Below are 21494 nucleotides of genomic sequence, written 5' to 3' on the forward strand. Positions count from 1 at the left end.
TTTAACATGAAGACAAATCATTTGAAATTGCTTAGTCAAAAGAACAAAAAGAAAACATGAATAAAAATAAAAGAAGGAAGCCAATAAAAGTGATGGGGCCTCATCATTAAGTGAATAAATCTGACTTATAAGGGTCTTAAAAATTAAAAAGATGAACACCAAATTTAATTTAAAATAATGACAAAAACCTTCTCAAATCTAAAGGGGAAAATGAACATTAAGATCCAAAGTTCATATAGTCTAGACATAATGAAACTTTCATTGACACACAGTATAATCAAATTATCAAAAAGAAGAAAGAAAACAACTGTCAGCCAGGAATAGTAGACCTAAAAAAGCTATTCTTCTGGAAAAGCTATCCTTCACTAATAAAGGAGAGAAGGAAAGATAAAGACTTTCCCAGAAAAACAAAAGCTGAGAGAATCCATTACCACCACAAATGCCTTGCAATGAATGATAATGGGGGCTCAAACATAGAAACTATATATTTATGAAGTCATTACTAACTGGAAGAAAATAGTAAGTCTCAAAAAACTATAATATTTCAATGGAGATACATGAATCATTTTCACCCTAGTATAAAAGTTAAGTCAAAGTTTAAAAATAATAATTGATCTATTTTTGTAGTCATATACAATATAAAATATAAATTTTATTAATAAAAATGTGTATCTGTGTGTAAAAGTAAATATTTAAAGTTTTTGAATGCAAATTTTTAACCTACAATAGACTATTAAGACTATGAAAATGTGTAGGCCCCATGTTAAAAAAAAAAAAAAAAAAAACCAGTGCTGCTATGAACATGGGTATGCATATGTTAATGTGGTTCTCTGATTTCAACCCATTTGGAAAGATATCCAGGAGTGGTATAGCCAGATCAAATGGTGGGTCTATTCCCAGTTTTTTAAGGAATCTCCATACTGATCATCATAGTGGCTGAACTACTTTGCACTCCCACCAACAGTGTAAAAGAGTTCCTCTTTCCCTACATCCTTGCCAGCAATTGTTGTTGTTTGATTTCTTTATGTTTGCCACTCTGATTGGGATTAGATGGAATCTCAGCGTAGTTTTGATTTGCATCTCCCTGATGGCTAGTGATGTTGAACATCTTTTCATATATCTGTTGGTCATTTGTATATCTTCTTTTGTAAAATGTCTATTCATTTCAGTTGCGCATTTCTTGATTATGTGGTTTGTTTTTCTAGTGTAGAGTCTTTTGAGCTCTTTGTATATTCTGGATATTAGACCCCTATCAAAGTGGTGGCTGGTAAAGATCCTTTCCAATTCTGTAGGCTTCCTCTTTAGGTTCCTGATGGTTTCCTTTGATGAGAAGAAACTTTTTAAGTTTGAAGAGATCCCACTTATTAATTCTTGCTTTAATTTCCTGCATAACATATGCATACCCATGTTCATAGCAGCATAGTTTGTAACAGCCAAAATATGGAACCAACCTAGATCTCCATCAACAGATGAATGGATTGCAAAATTATGGAAAATACACACAATGGAATTCTATTCAGCTATAAAGAAAAATAAAATAACACCATTTGCAAGAAGATGCAAGGAACTAGAGAATATTATGTTAAGTGAGATTAGTCAAGCACAGAAAGAGAAGGGACATATGTTTTCTCTAATATGTTCAAGCTAGGGAATAGTAATACCAGCGGGATTCCAGATGATGGAGGGGAAATCTCAGCAAAGCTTGAACAGAAGGATAGGAGAGGAAGAAAGCTGAGATTGTTCAATGAAAGACCTACATACGAATATGTGTAATAGCATAAATACAACATGATTAACCTGGACATTCTCTATTGGGGAAGGAGGGAAAGGGAGGGTAAAGGGCATGAAGCACAATGTAAATGTACACCACTCTCAAAAAAAATCAAAATTAAAAAAAAAAAAAACAGAAAATAACTGTCCAGAGAGAGACAGGAATCAAAGCAAAGTTAAACAAAAATCAATTAAAAATGGCATTATTAATTATTTTTCTACAAGAATTACATCAAATATAATAGATTTATTTTCCCAATAAAAATTATATGATTTGTCTTTTTGTGCCTGGTTTATTTTATTCAGCATAATGTTTACCAGTTATTCACTTATTAATGTAAGTTAGAGAATTTTATTATTCTTTAAAGATAAGTAGAATTCTAATACATAATGAATGACTGATTAGATAAACAATATGTGGTCTGCAAAAGACATTTTTTAAAAATTGTTGTCTTTTAAACATTATTTATTGATACATAGTATATATATATATATATATATATATATATATATATATATATATATATATATATACTTATAAATTATAAGGTAATGTTTTTTGATCGGGTAGTGACCAATGTAGGATAATTAAAAAGCTAGAGGCTTTTTTTTTTTGCTCAGGATTATTTTGTCTATTAAGGATATCTTGTACTTTATAAAAATTTAAGATTTTATTTACTAATTGTGTGAGGATTTACATTGACCTTTTTGAGGAGGATTATTTTGAATCTGAAGATCACCTTAGGTAATGACTATGATAATATTGATTCTTCTATTCCATGAAAATGAGATATCTTTCCACTCATTTTTATCTTTTGTAGTTTTCACTGTAGAGATATTTTACTTCTTTGACTAAATTTATCTCAATTTTTTTTAGCTATTGTAAATGGGAAGTCTTTTTACCTTTTTTTTTAGCTAATTCACTGTTAAGCATGCAGAAAGACAATGATTTGCATGATGATGTTATATTCAAAGACTTATATAAATTTGTTCATTACTTCCAAAAGTTTATTGGTAAAATTTTTAGTGTTTTTCTATGTACAAGAAAATGTTGTTTGCAAAATTTGATTTCACATTTCCTATCTAGATGTCCTTTATTTTTTTCTTGCATACGGCTATGGGTAAAATTTCTAGTAGTATTCTGAGTAAGAAGTGAAAAAGTTGGCATCCTTATCTCATTCCAATTTTTAGATAAAAAACTTGCAATTTTCCCACTTAGTATGAGTGAAAAAAACTAATAATAATAATAATAATAATAATAATAATAATAATAATAATAAATTCAGCTATGGGTTAGTTGTATGTTCATTTTGTATTGCTTGGTTTTTTTCTTAAAATGTATTCCTTCTCTATTTAATTTATGAGTGTTATTATTAGGGGGTGTTAAATTTTACCAATTTTTTCTTTATTTAAAATATCACATGGTTTTTGAGCTTAACTCTGATGAAGGAATGTATCGCACTTATTGATTTCTATTTGGAGAACTATTCCTGTATCTCAGGGATAAATACCAGTTAATCACAAAAGAATGAACACTTTAATGTTCTCTTGAATTTCTTTTGCAAGTATTTTGTTAAGGATTTTATGTCTATGCACATCTGGGATATTGGCCTGTACATTTTTATTTTTGTGTCCTTATCTAATTTTTTTTTAAGCAGGATAGTGCTGGCCTGATAGAATGGGTTTGTAAGAATTCACTACATTTTCATTTTCCATGTAATTTATATTATTTGTTTCTTAAATCTTTAGTAGAATTCATCAGTGAAACCACCAGATCCTAGGAATTTATTTAATGTATGATGTTTTATTACTAAATAAATATCATTTATAATCAATCTCTCCAGGTATTCTATTTCTACATAATTTGATTTTGATAGCTTGTACATGTTCATAAATTTAGCTATTTTTTAATTTTCTATTTGTAGGTGTCAATTATTCATATTAGTTCCTGATAACATTGTTTTTCTGTGTTATCACTTGTAATGTTTCCACTTTCATCTCCTATATTAGTCCAAATTATTTTGAAATCTTAGGGTTTTTGTGTGTGTCTCACTAAGATATCTTGGTCACAAATAGCTGGAGATAGTGGATATATAATACTAGAAAATTGAGAGACTGAGGCATGAGGATCACAAGTTTGAAGCCAGTTTAGGAACTAGATAATTTTGCAAAAAAGATGGGGTGGGAGAGCTGGGAGTATATCTCAGTGGTAGAGGACCTCTAGGTTCAATTCCCAGTGTTGTGAAAAAAGAAAAGAAAAAGATGAACATAATGACAAGTGACTCGACATGATGTGCACAGGCATTCCATCATGGTAACAGAATTCTGTAATCTCATAGAGCATTAGGGTCATAATGCTACATATATAGGCTTAAATCTCTGGTACCGACTAGTTTGTTTTCTGATTTAATCAAGATTCTATTGCAAAAATAGTCAACAGAAGATATTAAGTTTAAAGATGATGTGGTATGAATCCCTAAATAAAAATATAGGACAATTCTGAAAATCTGACTTACCCATAAGATAATAAAATTAAAGTTCTTTTGATATCCTTGCCAGGTAAAAGCACCTGGCACTTAGCTTCCAAAATTAGGGGAAAATATAAAAATTGGGTTTTTCCAAATTATTTTAAGCTGAGTGCAAAAAAAAGAAAATATTTGTATTCACAATGAATGTTTTTACTGGCATTTTCTTGGACTTTATTGTCATTTCTTAGTCAAATTCTGATTTAATGATATACATATAGTTGTTCCCATATATTGTCATATCAACATCTGTATTTAAAATATGATTTTAAAGTGTATTTAAGTTTTTTTTAGAATAAAGCAATTCCAGTAGTTTCATATGGAACCTTTAATTCACGAATGACATTATGTCAAGGACTTGCAACTTTAAATATATTTATTTATGTTGTGTTTTTCAATATTTTCAATATTTTAGAAATGTGCATAAACTGTATTGGGAATCACATTGAACTTGATATAAAATAAACTTAAATCAAAACATAATTTAACTTCTTTCCATGAATGACCTAATCGTAATTAGTATAATGGGTAATTTTTAAGTATGTAAATGGTTTTTATTTTTCAAGAAAACCTCCAGTTTTGCAGGCTTCCAAAAACATAGGCTCATTGAATTTTACATGTCACCCAAATGTTCATATAGTTTTTATAAGATTAAGTGGCTCCTGGCTCCTTGTTTTAATTTTTTTTAATCTATTTTAACTTTATTTTTTTTAATTGGTGCACTGTATTCATACATCATAGTGGGATACATATTTTGTAGACATACATGCACACATTGCCCAGTCAGCCCCCACCCGATCCCCACCTCATTCTCTCCCTATCCCTCCCTCCCATGCTTGGCTTAGTGATTGACATCTAGTATTATAGCAATTTATCCAAAATTAAAAATGATGATCTCACATAACAGTTTCATTTGTCTGATACCAAGCTTTTGATGACTTAAAGATAACATTTCAATATTTCTTTTTGCTCTCTTTCTTACCAGAGAATCTATTTTTTCTATTTTTTAGGTGAAACTATCATATATTTATATATTTATTTTTCAGAAAAAAAATCTATCCTAATATGGAATATGGACTCTAGGTACCCACAACGATCTTGAAAAAGAACAAAGCTAGAAGATGTATATTTTCTGATTCCAAACCATATAAAGCTACAATAATTGAAACAGTGTAGTACTATTCTAAAGGCAGATATATAAACCATTGGAGTTAAATAAAAGCCTAGAGCTAAATTCTTCCCTATATTGTCAAGTTATATTTGACAAGGTTTCCACGAACATTTGGTGGTGGGAATAATAGTCTTTTAACTAAATATTGTTGAAAAATAATAATTACATGGAAAAGAATAAAATTGGACCCTTACCTAATCCCATATACAAGTATTAACTCAAAATAGATAAAAGACCTAAATATAAATCTTAAGACTATAAACTTTTAGAAGAAAATCTGGGTCATAAAACCTCACAACATTGAAATTGGCAGTGATTTCTTGGTTATGATTTCAATGGCACAGGCTACAGAAGAGTATACAAACTCCCTAAAAAATAAAAAACATATTGTATATCCAAAGACAATGTAAACAGAGTTAACAGTTACTAATAGAATGGGATAAAATATTTCCAAATGCTATATTTGAAGGTATATTAATATTCCAACTAGAAATCCTAAAAATTAACAACAATAAAGGCAAACAATACCCTTTAGAGATAGGTAAAAGACTAACATAAATAATGAATCTCCACAGATAACCAATCTTAGTTGTCTGTTGGATGGAAAATCTTGTTTCTCTAGTTCTGATGTGTGTTACCTATTTCTTCTTTGTAGTTAATCCCTTTGAGTATTTTCTTTAGTGCTGATTTTGAAGACATAAATTCCTTCAGTTTCTGTTTGTCATGGAAGCTTCTTATTTCTCCATCTAATTTGATAGAAAGTTTTGCTGGGTAGGAAAATTTTGGCTGGAAGTTGTTTTCTTTCAAAATTGGGAATATGTTACTCCAAGCCCTTCTGGCTCTCATAACTTGGTTTGGGAAGTCTGGAGTGATTCTAATCGGTTTGCCTCTGAATATCACTTGGCCCTTTGCTTTTGTTGCCTTTAAGATTCTCTGCTTGGCTTCCACATTGGTCATTTTGACAATTATGTGGCGTGGGGATCCTCTTCTCCGATCCTGTCTAAAGGGAGTTCTATACGTTTCCTGGACCTGCATATCGACCTCTTGCTCTATGTCTGGAAAATTTTCTGCTATTACTTCCTTGAAGAGATTGTTGATCCCTTTGGTTTCACTTTCTTTTCCTTCCTCTATTCCAATTATTCTTAGGTTAGCTCTCTTAAAATGGGCCCATATTTCTTCAATATCAGATTCCTGCTGTCGGATATTTTTTTCTAGATTAGAAACTATGCGTTCATTTTTTGATTGCTCATCTTCTAAGAGCGAGATTCTGTTCTCCATGTGTTCTAATCGGTTGTTTGTGCTTTGAATTGAGGCCTTTACTTCATTAATTGCATCCTTTATCTCTTTTTGGCTCTTTCTGAGTTCTTTTCGAAGCACCTCTATTATTTCTACAGTTATTTTCCTGATTTGATCTTCTAGAAATCTCTGATTTTCTGTTTTATCGGGTTCTGATGTTGTGGGGTTGTGGGCATTCATTGCTCCAGTGTTATTCCTCTTTCCCATGATTTCGGAAGTTTGTGCCTTCTCTGGGTTCTTCCCTTGGGTCACTATGACTTCCCTTAAGGTGTTCTGGATCTCGAGTCAGTAGTATCTCAGACCCCACTACTCCTTTACTGGGTTATATCACAGAGTCTCTGACCCAGAGAGTCGATAGAGGCTGCTTTAGTCTGTGGGGGGTGCCAGGTTGCAAGTTCTCCTATGGTGTGATATCTCTGCCACCGCCCCTCCCCCACTGGGTCAAGTCCCAGTGAGTACAGTACTGGGATTTTTCCGCTGTGGCCCACAATTTGACTCACTGTTCTTGAGTACGCAGATGTAGCTGTACTGAATTCGGTGAATTCGGTGATGCTGCCGTCGGTTGGCAATATGGCGCCGCTGCTACGCCCTCGGCTGTGGGGCTGGCGTTTTTTTTTCTTGGTTTTGATTTCCACTCTGAATCCCTGCAGTGTGTGCTGAGCTCAGCCACTGGGAGCTTTAGATGCCCTCTGCGCCGAGAAATCCCGCCTGGCTATTCTGCAGCGGCTCCCCTGGGCTTGCTGTGGCCGTCCCGTGAACTCGCCGGTGCCGCCGGCAGTATGGCGCTGCTGCCACGTTCTCGGGCGTGAAGCCGCGTCCTCGGGCGTGAGGATCTCCTCTGTGGCTCTGTTCTCAGTCCGCTTTCTCTCTGGAACCTGGTGATTTTTTTTGTTTCTCTGGTGATGTTGTTTTCTGGCTTTGAAAGGTGCTGATTTTGTGGTAATGGAGATTTGTTGTTAGCGGGGCTCTTAAGCCACGCTTTTCTCGGTCGCCATCTTCCCAGAAGTCCTCTCCTTGTTTTAATTTATCTTCAAATATTAAATGTTCTAGAGACACAAAGTACCTTCTGAATGTACAGATTGTTAATGCAGGTAAATGCTCGACACATATTGATGATAATGCATATTTATACTCAATAGATTATTAATACTCCATCAGATAAATTTTATAATTTAGTAAATATTATATTTTTAATGGATTGACAGGGATAATTTTGAATTCTATGTAGAATTCCATATTTACATCTTAGCTTTCTAAGATTGGGTGTCATTTTAGTGGGGTGATTTCTTACCACAGATAAATTGGTTTAATCTGCTAATGTTGAGTCTAAAAGGTGAATCATAGTTCAGGATAGCCAAGACAAAAAGCATGAATAATGATTCTTCCCAACATCCTGATAAGAAAAGACTTTTTATATGCCAAGTTAATTTGCGTTGGTAACACTGAGAAGCCACAGTAACTGGAGCAAACCTTGAACAGGGAACCTTAATGGGAACAGGTTTGGTATATATTAAGTGTTCCAGAATGCAAATAACTATACAGTGCTTTTGATTTTCAAACTTTAGAATGATGTAGTTAAATTGAATTGTTGTTAATAAGATATTGCCTTGTTAAAATAATTGAAATGATTTAACATTGGTGTTTTAGATGAGAGACTACTGGGCTTATTTTCAGTAATAATTAATACAATGCTTAAGATAATGTGGGTTTTCAATCCAGTCTCTACACAATTCTTTACTGAATTTTATATACACCATATATGATCCCAATGAATTGAACTTGAAAAATGTGTTGTATTCTTATGTAAATCATCTTACTCAACCTCCAATTAACCAATTTACCAGATTTACTATAACATTCTATTATCTCTTAAAATATGTATATATGAATTTAAGGATTTAAAATTAATGTACCATTTTCTAATATGTATTCATATTCTTCTCCCTGATTTGAGTGATTTTCCTAATACAGTTAACTAGCATTTACTCTTAATCTTATGAATATTAGTTCTATATTTCATTGTAAGTAAAAATTAATGTACACAGTAGAGGAAATATGGCATTATGAAAGAATTCCTTTATCTCAAAAGTAAATTAAATGCTTTGTTAAGCTCCTATTATAGAAGAAACACTATTATGCACTGCCATTGAATTATGAAATTTATGTGGGTAATAAAATTTAATCAGATGAAAAACAACAAACTAAACTGAAACACACTCCATATTAAGTCCACTCAAATGTTTTTCATGCTTCCACTATATTTTCAAAAGTCCAGAACTGGAAGTAATTATAAATTCATTGGTTCATTTAAGAAAAATAATACAGAACTCAAATAAAAACTGTATAGATAAAATTATATATAGTGTTTCTATATTGATATTCTTCCAATCTTAATTAACTGGTTTTATAAGTTACCAGTAAATGAATAAAACTTATTTAATAGCTGTAAATATATTTAAAGTTATTATGAATTATGTTCATTGCCATTTAGTTTACCAAGATGGAAGAGGCATGCCTGCACTCATTTAGCCCTTCCCTAATTCCCATGCCATTTCCTCTCCCCTCCATCCTTCTCATGTTTGGCTTAGTGATTGACTTTTATATGTTTATGTATGTACATTATGTACATTAGAAAATTTTCTTCCCTCCCATTCTCCTCTGCTAGTTCACCTTATTTGCTTATCTATGGTTTCTCCTTTTTTGTCTACAGTTCCTCTCATTAACCTTTCCCCCCCCAGCTTCCACATATTAGGGAAAGCATCTAATTTTTTACTTTTCATGATTGATTAATCTTACTTAGTTCCACAGTTCTATTCATTTCCCTGAAAATGACATATATATTTATGTATTTATATTACATAAGAATCTTATATCCCATTCAGTGAATTTTCTTTTCACTTTCTTTTCATCCTAAAACTTAATTTTGGTGAAATCCACTTTATATTTATGTTTCCTTTGTTTCTTTTCTTTGTTTCTTTTTTTATACCTTAAGAAACCAGTGACTAATTCACAGCTACTTATATTTATACTTGTTTTCTTTTAAGAGAATTTAAAAATTCTAGCTACTACATACCATTTAAAACCTAAGGTTGTCTAGCATGTAAGATAGAGTTCTAACAGTGTTTTGCATGTGATATCCAGTGGTCTAGCACTAAAGTTTGAAATGTCTAGTCTTTCTCAATTTAATTGTTTGTTAAATTCCTCCAATTTTAATTTTCAAAATAATTTTGATTTTTCTAGATTACTTCTTTTTACATATAAATTTTATGATTGGCTTGCTCAAAGTAGCAAGCTGAAATTTTGTTAAAGATCAAATTGTTCTATAGCATCATAATGATATTGTCATTTAATTTATGACACCTCTCCATTTTTAGGCCTTCAATTTTTTTCAATTATTTATTTTTATAGTTTTCATTGTATGAGTTATTCACTCCTTTGCCCAAATTTATCTTTAACATTTTATCCATTATAATTCTATTTAAAATAGAATTCTTAATTTTGGGTCATTGATGGCAAACACAGAAATGCATTCTTTTATATTGACATTGTATCCTGCAACTGTTCAGTATTCATTTACTATTTATAATAGTTTTTGTTGCATTCTTCAGGAAATACAATGATGTTCTCTGTAATATTGTATAGTCTTGCTCTTCATTTGTGCTAAGGAATGTACAACTTTTTGCTAGAATTGTCAGTGACCCATACATCAGCTTATCCAGGAAGAAGTCCAGCCCATTCTTGGCCTGCACCAATATGTTCTTCTGGGAATATAAAAAAAATGTTAGTCTTTTCTAATAGTAATTTTTTAGATATTAAGAAAAACAACAGCTATGAATCATGCTAGAAATCCAAAAAGAATTTGGTCATTTGGGTTTTATATTTTATGACTAAATAGGGTAGACTTGTCCAGAGGTTTGGGAACAATACTGAAGAAAACTGGAATAATTAGAATTTTTTATAACTTATTTTTCCAATTGTATCATTTTAATGTGATAGGTAGACATATACTAAAATGATTCAAATGACTATACTTTCATGAAGAAAAAAATACTAAAATAGAATTTCTAAATTCCAAATTTATAAATTCTATATTTATAGAAAAATAAATATCATGAAGTACAGCAAGTTCAGTGACAAATCTTTATAAACTGATATGACTTCTAAAATATTTATATTAATGACATTTTAACCATACCAATTTAAGCTAGGGAAGTCTAAGTCCTTTTGATTTGACACATTCTCTGAAACTCATATCATGTAACTTAATTATTTATACATCTCTGTTTTCTAGGGAAAAGAACAAATAGTTTGTGATATTTCTAGGACCTCCAGGGAAATCTCAAAGATAGCCTTAAGTGCAAAATATGTCATTTAGGATTTAATTGGGGAAAGGCAAAATATCAAAAGTTATCAGGAGGTTTCAACAGTTGATTAAGTATAATCATAGGTTAGTAAGAGACAATACTTGAACACCTATTTAAACAAGTACCAATAAAAGACTTTTAATGGTTTAGGAGAGAAGCTAACATAACCTTAAAGAACCTTATCTCTTAGTAATGAGGGGAACAAGTTCTTCTAAATAATCAAATATAGAAAAATAAACTACAGAAAATGATTCAAACAAGAAACAGAATTGCTGACTCAGACACATTATACAAAGGTACTGAAAACATTTTTACAATACACTCCTTTTGGATCACCCAAAAGACCAAGAAAATATTAACAGAGAGGAACCAAATTTTAATTACTTCCATTTTCCAACTAAATGTTATTTAAATAAAACTTTGTAATTTAATTTTAGTTATCTTTGAGAATTAAAATGAATTTTCATTCCATGAACTTTCTATATAATTTCATATTTTCTTCTATACATTCTAAAATAAGAGAAATATATGTACATGTGTATATATGTATATATATAAAATACATAAAACTATTTCAAAAATAATAGCAATGAGCATATAAAATATGAATGTGTGTATATATATTTTTTTTTTAAATTTATATATGAAAAGTTGCTCTTATAAAATAGTTGCTCCATTCTTTCGTTATATACCCAGAAGTTGTATTTCTGAATCATGTAGTAAGTTTGTTTCAGTTCTTCTGAGGATCCTCCACACTGTTTTCCAAAGTGGTTGCGTTAATCTGCAATCCCACTAACAATGTATTAGAGTTCCCATTTGTTGTTGTGCTTTGAATGATTGCTATTTTAGTTGGAGTTGGGTAAAATCTCATGGTAGTTTTGATTTATATTTCTGATTGCTAATGATTTTGAGCACTTTTTCATGCATTATTTGCCATTTAAATTTCTTCTTTCATGAAGTGTCTATTTAGTTTCCTTGCTCATTTTTATTTGGTTATTTGCTTACTTAGTGCTGAATTTCTTGAGTTCTCTGTATAGTCTATATATCAGTCCTCTATCAGAGGAGTAGTTGGCAAAAACCTTCCATTCTGTTGGCTCTCAGTTGAGGTTCTTGATAGTTTCCTTTGTTGTGAAAGGCACTGAAGTACCCTTCAGTTTAATATTGATCTGTCATTTAGTTTCTTGTGCTTTTGAGAACTATTGATAGAGAAAGTTTCTACCTGTGCCTATGTGTTGCTGTGTTGGACATATACCCTCTTTAAGGAACTCAAAGTCTCAGGTCTAATTTCCAGGTCTTTGATCCATCTTGATTTGACTCTTGTGCAGCGTGACAAAGTGGGGTTTATTTCCATTTTTCTGCATATGGTTAATCAGTTCTGCTGACAGAATTTCCTGAACAGGCTACTTTATTTATGTACCCAAGAAAATGGAAACCAAGCTACCAAACTAATGCATGCCTATCTATGTTCATAGCTGCAAAATGCAAAATGGCCAAACTATAGAACTAGCCAAATGTCCATCAATAGAAGAATGAATTACATAACTATTGGATATGTGCACACTGGAATTTTACTCAGCCATAAATAAAAACACAATCATGTCAGGGAAATGGATGGAACTGGAGAACATTATGCAAAGTGAGATTAGTCAGTCACAAAAATAAGAAATTGGATACTCCACCAGTATGTGGAAGCTAGGGAAAAATGGGTCATAGGAGAAACTCTAGATGAAGGAGATACTATAGATGAGCAAATAAGGTGACCTAACTAAAGGGGATGGGAAGGGGAAAGGAGAAATTATATAATGTACACGATGCACATTAACAAACATATCAAAGACAATCACTAAGACAAACATGAAAAAGAGGGAGTGGGGAGGAAATGGAGTCCTAATTGCATAAGGGCTAATTGGGTGATGTGTGTATGTATGCCTCTACCATATTGTACACCACTAAGACATACAACTACAGTGCACCAATAAAAAATATTTTAAAAAGTTGTTTAAGTTATTTACTATGCTATGGCCTTATTCATGGATATTGATTATGACCTTTAATTTTAATAAATTCAGTTTTATAGAGAAAATTAGCATATAAATTATTTGAACTTTCTCTCATATACCAGGATTTTTACAGATTAGCAAAGTATGTATACATACATATCACAACTCTATAGGAGTATGCTTCCTCATATTACATTTGCTCAATATAGATAAAATAGACTATTTATTAATAGCTGCAAATATATGTATATATGACCTCCATTCTTTATAACATTAAAAGGAAAAAATGTTTTGAGATTCAACATGGCGACTATAGGATGCAGCACATCTCAGTAGCTGGAACAAATAAAATTCAGCTACAGATAAGGCAGCATCTTGACAAACAAAATAAATAAAGCTTACTAACCAAAACAGAAACAGGATCCATGGAGGAAGGAATCCAATACTCGGAACTGGTATATCCATTGCAAAAAGCCTGAGTGCTTGGCAGACCTTTTGAGTCTGTTGCCCCAGTGGTGGCGCCATTTCCGGCCACCACCCGAGCCACAAATTCCAGCACCTGCACTGTGGACCTTGGTGCTGCAGCTCCAAGAAAAAAAATAATTAAGAAATTAAAGTGTAAGAAAAGTTGTAGCAGAGCTTCAGTATCTTCAGGGACCAGCACCATGCTTCAGGGCTACAGAAAAAAATCCAAAGTCCCATGCACTCACCAGAGGTGGTGCCCACAACAGTGCAACAAGCCCTCCACAGACAAGACAGCAGGACAATTAGGTAATGACTTGCATTACTCAGTACTCAGCATAAGCCCCCCAGAGCAGCCGTGGAACCTTGGCAGGCTATTTTGGAAGTAGGCCAATTAGATCCTCTAGAGACACAAGAAAAATGCTCAAGTCATTGTAACTGCACAGGGTCACAGAGGGTTGCTCCAAGACTACACTGGACATGCTCAGCTGGTGTGATGCCCTGACACCTAAACACAAACTGTCAGAGGCAAGAGAGGTGTGCAAACACTCATAGAGTCGGTTCAAGAGCTGGTAGTAGGTTACAGAACAAATAAGAGACATTGGAATATGGTCCACAATCTACCACAGTGAACAGACATAACAACATTATACAGGACCCAGTTCTATATACTTAAATTAGCAGGACTGCTGGGTTTTTCTTTCTTGATTTTATTTTGTTTTTCTCTCACACTGTTGCTAGTTATTTTTTGTATTTTATTTTTGTCCTTTCCTCTTTTTCTTTTTATTATTTCTTTCTTTGTCTTTGATTTATAATTGTTAGTTTTTGTAACTTGTTTTGCTACTTTACTCGTGTTTGTTTGATCCTTCCTCATATTCCTTTTACAAACTTCCTCACTCTAGCCTATCTTCTCTCTTCTCTCAAACCTTTATTTTTCTCTTACTCTTCTCTCTTCTCTCAAAACTTTTCTTTTTTTCTCTTACTGTGTCTCCTTATTCTATATAGAAGCTATTTCATAACTCTAAACTTAAATACTCTACTAACTACAAGAGTCCTACTTTCTAACCTTCTCTCATTCTCAACCAGATGCTAATGGACTATACTTAAGTTATTACTCAACCTAATCATATCCTTTACTTTACCTGACTTCTGTACCCATCACCCCAGCTTCTTCCCTCTTACCCAACCCTCACCAATTAAAAAAAAAAAAACAAAAAAACAACAACAAAAAAAAAACACTGCTTACCTGCTGGCACCTCTCAATTCCTACTATGAAGATTGGATCAGATAGAATACCCACAGAATCATATGCAAAAGAGAAGAAGCCAAGACATCAGAAAACCAATTGGACCTAATATACATATACAGAATATTTCAACCAGAAATAACAGAATACACACTCTTCTCAACAGAGCAGCCCATGCTGAACCTTCTCCAAAGCAGATCACATCCTGTGCCACAAAGCAAGCACCAGCAAATTTAAAAGATGTAATATAATTCTCTGTAATCCTTTTAGACAACAATGGAAAGAAAGTAGAAACAATAGGAAGATGAAAAGAAACTATTTAAATACATGGAGATTGAATGATACACTATTGAATGATGAGTGGGTAAAATCAGAAATAAGGGGAGAAATAAAGCAACATTCTGGAATTAAATGAAAATAGAGACAAACTTTACCAAAATCTTTGGGACACATTGAGGGCAGTGTTAAGAGGAAAGTTTATAGCACTGAGTGTCCACATGAGAAGAACACAGGGCCATCAATAAACAAACTAATGACACATCTCAAGGACCTAGAAAAACTGCAACAGTCTAATCCCAAAGCCAGCAGAAGGCAGGAGATAATTAAAATCAGAGCAGAAATAAATGAAATAAAGAATAAAAAACAATTCAAAGAATCAACAGAACAAATAGTTGATTCTTTGAAAAGATTAATAAGATTGATGAGACCCTGACCAACCTCATCAAAAGAAAGAGAGAATCAACTCAAATCATTAAAATCAGAAATAAAAGGAAAAATGCATTAAAAACCTAAAATTTCACACAGGAATAATGTCTTAGTATTCTATTTTAGAAACTACATACTTAATGAATATCTACTTACTAACTTTATTCAGTTTAAATCTAAGATTTTAAATGTAAAGATCTTGGGAACTATGTTCAAGCTGACATAATTACTGTTTAAATAAGGTTTGTCAGAAAGTGATTTAATTTTATTAAGCATATATATATATATATATATATATATATATATATATATATATATATTACACATTTAGTAGATATAGTGCAGACAATTTAATTAGCAAATTTGTATAAATTTAGAAAGAACATTTCCAAGTAGAGTGAAAAGTATGTATATCATACTGGTAACTAAAAAGTTAATAGTTACAGCTAAAACTTTTGTTTGGCAAAGTTGTATCTGTATTATGTGAATTTGAATTTATAAAATTTGTGGATTCCAACTTTACTGCCAAGACCCTCTAGTAAATTTTCAATTTCAACTTTAATTTTTAACTCCAAAATTTACACTTTATTCTTATAATTACTATTTTACTAAACTGATGCCCTCTTTAAGGAAACATTACCATCCATCTTGCCTTTTGGACAAATTTATAATGACTGTCTTGAAATTATTTCTCTTAAATTTAATAGCTGATTTATCTGTCACAGGAGTTTTCTTTGGTCCTCATTGTTTTTTTTTTTTTTCCTGTGATGATAAAGTATTTTAGCAATTTAGAAATACAATTCCTACTTCTTGTTTTTATTGTTTTTTCTTGCTAATTATTTTGTTCTTGCCTTAAATTTATTAGTAAAATTTATTTTTAATTTTTCTTCAGTGTTAAGGATAAGATGTCACTCCTCAGTAGATATGACATTGACAAAGGCAACCATTCCTGGACACCAGTGATCTTAGCAGGATTGAACCACCTACCTTTGTTGGTATCACATCGAATTTTTCACTTCCACCATTGGTCAGGTGGTTGGTATATTTTTCTCAAAGTTTCCCTGTGGAACAAATCATACTGCCATTTGATCTAACTAAGTTTTAACTCCTTTCCAGAGGGTTTTAGGACAATTTTTAGTTTTTTGTTTATTTGTTTGTTTTTTCTTAATCCAGGAAGACATATTTTTTGGAGTCACACAATTTCATTAGAAGGAGACTAGGTACAGATAATGGCCTCTAATTTTCTCAGTTTACCCTATCTGTCTGAAAACTTCTACCCCAAAAGCAGTGCAGATACTGGTGCTCTCAGCTAGCTATGCATGGGGGGGGGGGCATGTTCTGTACCACTAGTGTGGGCTAAGTTGAGGAGGGAAGCTTCCAATGTCTCAATGGCACTTGCTAGGATTTTTTTTTCCTCTGTAAATTGGAGATGGAGGAGATAAAAAATATTGGAGGCTTCCCCTTTTTACAAAATTATATACATATTGACTGGGTCTGGGTGGAAAAGGAAATCCGTCTTAGTTGGCCACATTGCTTAAGAAAAGGAAAGAGGGGAAGAGAGTGTGACTTGTCTGCCAAGACTGAGAATAGAATATCTCAGCTCTTACATATAGTTAGTATATTTTCTTGAATTAAATTTTTAATGCATTGTAAATCCCTTGGAAAATCCCAGATATTCTAAATGGTTGGGTTTTTTTCTTAATTATTTTACCATTTTTGGGATTGTTCCTAGAAAGCACGCTTACAGAGTTATTCACATTACTATTCCAAAAGTAGAAGTCTAGAAAAAGATTCTATATTTTCTTCAGTGAAAATTTAGGTAGGATATTTTTATGAGTTAATTTGTCTTCTTTGCACATAAAAGAACTTCCTCTTCACACCATGCAGGTATACATAACTCTCTTAAATCAAAATACATAAATTTAAATTGGGCCACTTAAAACAACATGTCTCTTTCATGCAATGTGTTTTCTATTATTACCTTCTCTGGTGAATTTCTATGATGTTGACCTAGCTATGCTAAAGGGTTTTTGACACAATTCTTTCTCAGAGGAGTTTCAACTTGTTCTGGACCACAAAGGCATTTTTGCAAAGTGTTTGATGCAGAAATAAATTGTCAGCCATTTTATTTTTATAAGAACAGATGATTAACTTTTCCAAGTATACTCTTCTTTTTCAAGTACATTTTTACTCATCTCTTTATAATATGCCATATATATGTTAACATTTATTCCTTGCTTCCCAAACATTTGTTCCTGAGCATCAACTGTACTTTCATTTGTTTCTAAAGCTCTAAAAAGTACTGGGTATAGTTGATGTTTTTGTAAGTAACAAAATTTTAATACAATCTCAACTATCCTGAGTAGGAATATATAGAAATGTATTATTCAAAATTAGTATATATTCCTGCTGTTTATTCATGAAAAGGTTAAACCAGGACTATGATATGAATTAGTAATGATTTTAAGTCTAAACTTCCAAATATGTGTTTAATGTAAACACATTGAAAAATGTAGGCATAGTATAAAAATCTAAATCTTTTGTCCAAACCAAAAATGTAAAATAGAGAAAATATTTAAAGAATTGAAAAGCAAAAAAATTCAAGCAAGAGTTCTTCTTGAATAAAATGGACAGCCTAAATAAAAGTTGAGAACACAAGATTTCAAGAAGTTTGGTATGGTTGTATGGTTCAATTTTTTAAACTAATTTTAGTTTGAGCATATTTATTCTCTTTTTAGTTGTGACATGCACATAAACATTATATATTTTCCTACATTTGATTTATTTTTACATTAATGTTAAAACAGTATACTATATCTTACCTTGTAACGATTAGCAAAGCAACAATTTGCCAATAGCAGATACTGATAGAAATTCTGACAAATGTGAAATGTAAACACTTTTAATGTGAGACTAAATTAGTTTATTTTGGTGCATGATTTGAAACATTTGGTAAAGGTGAAGATGTGCAGTCTATTTTCTAAAAGCTCTTTCTTATTCTATGGAAACACTTATATTGAATATTTCAAACATTATTGTGCTATTTCTTGGTCAATTTGTCAAAGAACCAAATACTTTGAATACATCAGAAAGTCTGAATTAGGGTTTATGAGTTGACTGTCTCTACCTGAGTTGAATAACCATGAAGATAAATTTTAGTTAAGATTGCTATATGTCTTTTTACTTCATGTTTTGACCAAATTATTGATTTCATGCTTTAGGCTTATATCCTATGTATGCAAGATATGTGACACTCTCTCAACTTCAATCATTTAGTGACATATTTAGTACCATTAAGGTCTATATGGCTCCATGATATACATTTTAATAACAAAATATATAATTTTACCTTTTATTTATTCAATGAAAGTGATACCATATTTTCAAATCTTTGTTTGAAAATCTTAATGGTCCATCTGCACTCCTAGATGTTTCCTCTTTCTTTTAGCAAATGTTCATTATTATAGACAATGTTTAATGGTATAGTATGTTTCAAAGTCATGTTGCTAACAGACTTTTAAGAAGTCATAATAAAACATAAACTGAAATTGTGATAGATCAAGAGACAAAGATATATGCTAAAACATAAAAAAATAATAGCTTGCTAGTCTAATCTTTGAAACTTGTGCTTCTGGAAGTTAACACCTCCCTCATTACACAAATACTGTAAAAAATAGGACTACATAAACATTTTATGGTTTGTATTTTAGGATTTTACTGTAATGTGAAAAGCTGAAAAATAAAAAGGACAGTCATAGAAACTGAGTTTTGAAAAGAAATGTTGTACCTATAATTCAGCAGTTATTTTTTCAAAGACTGGAGTAGAGTAGAACATTGGGTTGCTGTGAGAAAATTAGAACCAGAGAACATTTGAAAGGTCAAAAATTAAAGAAGACTGGGAATGCTTATCCAGATAATTAATGAAAAACAAATCTTTTATTTTAAAGGCAAAGAATTTATAAAGAATCTATCAACATTGATTAAAGTCATTGGACAAATGTTCAACTGTCCCCTTCACTTTGCTTGTGTAGATAGAACCTAAGAATAGGTCCTGTCATTTCAATGAAGAGCATTGAATTTGACAGAGGACAGGGAATGGGGTCATTATATCATAAATTGCCTCTTCAAGTACAATTATCAATTTAAGATATAATTCAATGTAATTTGACCAGTATTTGGCTTTTCTCTATATGTACTTTATTTTCATTGTTTTTTTCACAACACATGTTGATATAAAAGTTTTCTTCTTTTCAATCTTAGTGGATGTTTTCATTGAAAACACTGATCAGTTCTCATCACTTAACACATTGATTTAATCAGATCTATTGTTGAATACTCTAGAATTTCTTGATTGAGAAGGAAGTCAATTCAACTCTTAAAAACACATAGAAATGGAAGTAGCTAATAAAATATCACTGTTGCTATTCTGTTAGCTTTAAAAAATACATTTTCTGTCTTATCTTTGAGAATCAGATCTAGATTATTAGCTAAATTAAAATTTAAGATCATATCATAAAACTTTTTTACAAAATATATTAAAATGATATTCATCTTTTCTGTGTGATCTTGATATGTAAAGAAGAAAGCAATATAATTTCAGCAACTAGTGGTATGCTAAACTAAATCAGTATTTTTTAAATTTAAACTTGGCGTGCATTTGACTTGGTAATGTTATAATTGCTCAAGATTATTATCACTTTAGAGATTGTTTTTAGGTTACCTTAAAATATGTTTATTGCTTCTTTTCATATAGCATGGAATTTTTTTTTTTTTTTTTTTTTTTTTGGTTGTACTGGGGATGGAGCACATCTACCTCTGGGCTACACTCCCAGACCTATTTTATATTTTTATTTTTATTTGCAAACAGGGTCTCTTAAGCCAGCGAAGCTGGCTTCAAACCTGGGTTATCCTCCTGTCTGCACCTCCCAAGTGTGGGGATTATAAGCATGCGCCACCACGCCCGGCTAGCATGGAAAATTTAAAAATCAAAACGAGCAATTTACTAAATATAAATTGAATAGTTTTTTTTTTTTTTTTTTTTTTGTGTGTGTGTGTGTGTGGTACTGGGAATGGACCCCAGGGGCATTCTAATTCTGAGGTACACACTCAGCCTTTTTTAAAATTAATTAATTAACTTACTTACTTACTTACTTACTTACTTACTTACTTACTTACTTACTTAGCAATACTGAGAATGGACCCCAGGGACATTCTACCTATGAGCCACACTCCCAGCCTTATTTTTGTATTCTTTATTTTGAAACATGTTCTTACTGAGTTGCAAAGGAACTCACTAAGTAACTTAGGCTGTCCATGAACTGCAATCCTCCTTTCTCAGCCTCCCAAATGTTGGAATTACAATCATGCACCACCATGCCTGGCTCAACTGAATAGTGGTTTTGCAGTAGATTTGAGTACACTGTCTATAATGAATTGGTTGGTTCTAATTGTTCATTCTATATTCACTTGTTTCCTTCATAATTAGCCTACTCATTTGACCTAATTTTATTACATGAATCAGAACAGTAGAACTAGTCATCTAATGTATTCAGTCTTCTATGAAGAAAAATACGTGCAATATTCATGTTCCTCTATGCCTAAGGTCTAGAAAATTAAGTTACATTTGTACTTCATGCTGAGATAATCATTTAAATATTAAATATATAGTTCCTACAAGTCCTATCCCTAAAAAATAATGAAAACCTACTACTTAATTTTAGGATTAAAGATTTAATGGATTATCTTCTATTAGGAATATCATTTGAATGAATGTTTTAATCTGATTATATTTATATTTAATAATAAATGTCAAACTTATATTAAAAATAAAAAGCTGCAATTGATACTTTATAAAAAAACTGTATGATTAAATGACTGGTAGAAGCCATTTCAGTGGAAAACCATAATCTCTCACCATTTAACCAATCTGAGAAATTCCTTAGATCAGAAGCAATC

The sequence above is a fragment of the Muscardinus avellanarius genome, assembly GCF_963383645.1.
Source record: "Muscardinus avellanarius genome assembly, chromosome: 2".
NCBI classification, from domain to species: domain Eukaryota; kingdom Metazoa; phylum Chordata; class Mammalia; order Rodentia; family Gliridae; genus Muscardinus; species Muscardinus avellanarius.